Source organism: Pteropus vampyrus, unplaced genomic scaffold, assembly GCF_000151845.1.
Source record: "Pteropus vampyrus isolate Shadow unplaced genomic scaffold, Pvam_2.0 Scaffold120, whole genome shotgun sequence".
Classification (NCBI taxonomy): Eukaryota; Metazoa; Chordata; class Mammalia; order Chiroptera; family Pteropodidae; genus Pteropus; species Pteropus vampyrus.
In genome coordinates, this window is record NW_011888901.1 from 4,304,164 (window position 1) to 4,308,390 (window position 4,227).

The 4,227-nt window shown below is 42.3% G+C and overlaps 1 protein-coding gene across 4 annotated transcripts in view; it reads left to right on the top strand.

The window, feature by feature from the left end:
* Positions 1 to 4,227, top strand: part of CFAP221 (cilia and flagella associated protein 221) — a 96,357-nt gene that overhangs the window by 79,647 nt on the left and 12,483 nt on the right. The window contains exon 24 of one of the 4 annotated variants that reach the window (XM_023534138.1): positions 2,070 to 2,088. The exons of 2 other annotated variants lie outside the window; for them this stretch is intronic. The gene's annotated coding sequence lies outside the window, so the exon portion shown is untranslated. Of the gene's footprint in view, positions 1 to 2,066; positions 2,089 to 4,227 lie in introns of those variants that run through there. One more of the 4 variants, XM_023534139.1, reaches the window with a different exon arrangement.

Consider the following 4,227-nt stretch of genomic DNA (forward strand, 5'->3'; position numbering starts at 1 on the left):
AGGACACTGGGTCCTCAAGTAGCTATGTGATGGCCGAAACTAGTGAGGGGGAACTAGAAATGGAGGGCACATTGTGGGGCAACTAGAGCTTGCAAACTGGTTTGGGAGCAACTGGAAAAACACCCCGCTGGGAACTCTCAGAAGCACCTGGTGCAGATCACTGCCAAGGGGCCAGGAGTCCCTGTAAACACATCAGTAAAAACCAGGCCTTTTGATTGTGTTTGTTAACATGGCTCCATTCACTTGCATGAGCTGGTAAGGCTGATGACATTGGAGCTATATTATAACAACCCATAATTATCCAAATATATGTGGATGTGTTCCCTCCATTCTCTCTTCTATGCATACATTTAAAAAGTTGATATCAGATTCTATATACAAATTTGAAAGGGCTCTTCATTAACTCATTGATTCTGACATTTTTCTGAAACTTATTTTCCCATTATGAAACCAAAACTCTTTAGGGACAAGGCCCTATAATATTTGAAGCAGTTCTTCACATACTTTAGACAATCAAATGTTGTTAGTGACCATTTCCTTGTTGTCACTCAACATAGTAGGTAAACGATTAAGCTTGTATCTATAGAGACCATGTCTTGAAGACTAAACCCAGCACATATGCAAAATCGAAGTTTTTATCACTCAGTTATACGCCATGTCCTGTGGGAAGTACCCTGGGGAAGTGGACACAGACAGCTGGAGGCAGTGCCCAGTTGCTGTACTTCAAGACTAGGTTTGCCAGATACAACAGTGCCCAGTTAAAGTTGAATTTCAGATACATGACAAATAATGTTTTAGCATAAATATGTCCCAACAGTGTATGTATTATTCAGGACATATTACACTAAAAAAGTAATTCATAGTTTAGCTGAAACTCATATTTAACACAGTGACCTATATTTTGATTTGTTGAATCTGGCAACCCTACTCAACACCCAGTGGTCTTTTGAGAGACAGTGTATGAATAGATATTGAATGAATGAGGTAGAGGCAGTGGTTAACATGCATGGGAGTTGTGTGTGAGGCATGAGGCAGGCTTTCCTACCAGCTAGAAGAATAGCTAGTTTTCCCTGGGCTTACCATGTGCCAGGCCCTCTGCTGACCTGTAAGGGGCTGCTGCTTCAGTCCAGAAGAAGCCATAATACTCTTCCCCTGTCCAGAAAGAGGCCATAATACTCTTCCCCAGTGGAAAAACCTGACGGTCCCAGGAGCCAGGTGACTTCCCAAGCCGGTAAAGACCTCGAAGGCCTGTGTGACTTCCAAGCCTGGGCAGAATCAGGGAGGGATTCTTTGGGTGGGCCAACATCCTGTTCCAGGAACCACCACAAGTCAGCAGGCTGTGGGGCACAAGAGAGGGGTCAACCAGACAGTCTTTGAGGGGGTTTAAGGGAAGCAATCTCTGTTTTGTCCTGGGGCTAGCTGGCAGGTGCAGCAGTGCGCAGGCAGTGGTCATGGCATGGAAGTGTCTTTCCTCTACGACAGATGCCTACACATATATAGGTGTACACACACATACAAAGGTGTACACACAGACACACGAAATTCAGAGGAGTTGCTGAGTGCCATCCAGGAGCCAGGCACAGAGCCAGCCCAGGAAAGGACACTACTGCAAGCATGCTCCACAGCAAAGGGGCACACCATCAGTAAAAACCAGATTTTACATGTGTAGTATGATGTCAGGTTGTACAAAGTGGTACAAAGGAAGACAAAAGTATGCTAAGGGGAGAGGGAGTGGCCACCCAAGTCCTGTCAGAGGAGGTGTCGCTGAGCAGACACCTGACTGAGGAAGCGGCAGCCAGGCAGTCACTGGGGAACAGAGCTTTTCAGGCAGAGGGACAGCAAATGCAGAGGAAGTGTGCTTGGCTTGTTGGAGGAACAGTAAGAAAGCCCCAGTGGCTAAGGCAGAGTGAGCTGAGGGGACAAATGCAGAGGTGGCCAGGAGCAGGTCACGTGGGATCTTGGGGCATGGATATGGACTTTGGCTTTGGGATTTCATTCTAAGTGAGAAGGGAAGCCCTTGGAGAATGTTGATCCGGGGAGTAACTTGAGTTGTTTTCTGTTTTGAGCAGACTTTATGGGCCCATGTGGAGAACTGACCATAAAGAGCAGGTGCAAAAAAGCACACTGTGAGGGTGATCTGGCACCAGAACGTTCCAGTCAGAATTCCTGCTCTCTGGCACCAGAGCCTTTTCTGAGGATGGGCTGATCATCTCAGGGTCTGACATCTTGTGACATGAACAAAAGAAAACAAACGTGGGTGCTCTGGGCTGGAACATGGGGTAGGGTAGAGAGAAGAGGCCCTGGGACACTTGTCCCCTGCCCACTGCCCTAAGTCAGTAATTTTTTAAAAAATTTTTAAATTTTGAAATAATTTTAGACTTTGCAAAACTACTATAGAGTGCTCTCATGTATGTTTTATCCAGCTTCCCCTAATGTTAATATTTACTATAATACGATTATCAAAAACAGGAAATTAAAAAGAACACAATGCTATTGACTGATGTCTTTTTGCTTTTCCATGATGCCACACTGCATTATGTCATTGAGTCTCTCCTAACCTGTGACAGTCCCTTCAGGTCTCTCCTTACCATTCATGACCTTGACGCTTTTGCCAGTCATTTTGTATAACCTCCTTAAGTGTGGGTGTCTCTAATGTTTTCTCATGATTAGGATGAGGTTATGCAATTTTGCAAGAATTTCACAGAAGAGATGTGTCATTCTTGGTTCATCTTATCAAGGGGTACATGCTGGCGATGCATCCATTAATCTTTACCTTGATCATAAAGTGCTGCGTACTGAGTTTTTCATTGAAAAATTACTGCTTTTCCCTTGCTAATTAATAAATATCTTAGAGGAGATCATTTGAGATTATGGAAACATCATATTTCTCCTCAACTTTAGCACCTGCTCACAAATCTTACTTACAACAATTATTTTCATGGTGTTCACTTAATGATTTCTATGAGCTGCCCTCCTCTCTCCCTCCCTCATTCATTCATTCGTTCGTTCATTATTTATATCGGAATTTTAATGGATATTTAACTTATTATATGGATTATAATTCAATACCAGCATTATTTTATTGCTAAAATTGTTCCAACTTTGGCCATTGGAAGCTCCTTCAGGTTGACTCTGTCCTTTCAACATGCCCCCATCCTTTTTAAAGCACTTCCTTACTTCCTGGCATTACAAGATATTCCAGGTTTATTTCGTATTTTCTCTGCCTCGGTCCCACAGTCAACTATTTCTCCAAGAAGCCCTGGCTCCTTTTATTGGAAAATGACGTTTATGTGGGGGCTAAAAAAATATATATGAAACTTTTCCTCCCTCCTTCTCAGTTTCTAGCTGGGCTAATAATCAAATTAACAGAAACAGATTAACAAGAGAAAATCATATTTTTAATATGTGCTAACAGGGAATTCACACAAGCAAGAAAATTCCCCAAGACTGTGAGATAAAATGGGGTACACATGACATTTTAGACACAGAAGAAAGGGGGTCCGGGGCCTGAGATTTTAAAGGAAATTGGCAATTTACAGTAGTTGAGGAAGAGCAGAACATACATGGCAGGTCAATTTTTGCTAGGCAACCCAGAAACAATGGAACGGGTGATCCAGCTACCAAGCCCCTGCCTAGAGCCCTCCCATCCGTCATACTTATTTCAAATTAGGCTGAGATGAATATCCTAAAATTTCCTTCCTAGAGCAAGCTTTCCATTTGAATCTCTTAGGCAGAAAAGAGGGAGGGTCAAAGGTTCTTTCTGAGTCTTTTTTTGTCTTAATAACCAGCTTAAGATCAATATCCCAAAAGGCAGTTTTAGGGTGGCAAAACTTTGGTCCCCCTCACTCAGAAACCAAGACCTAGGTGCTATTGATGTCTCACTGCTCCTAAGTCTCTCTCAGTGGACAGAGCTAAAAAATATATCTATTTATACCAACTCCTACATATAACCACATATCTATATCTATCTATCTATCTATCTATCTATCTATCTATCTATCTATCTATCTATCTAATCTATCTATCTATCTATCTACCTATCATCTACCACCTACCTAGCTAGCTAATGAAAAATATGAATTGATACTGTTACCTCTAATTACAATCCAGCACCAAGAGGTTCATTTTAGCTTTCCCCCTTGTTTGTAAGTTCTTTCTCCTACAGTGATTAACCCTGCTCTCATTGTCCACAATATATTTACTTCTTTGTTCAATCCTAGTATATCT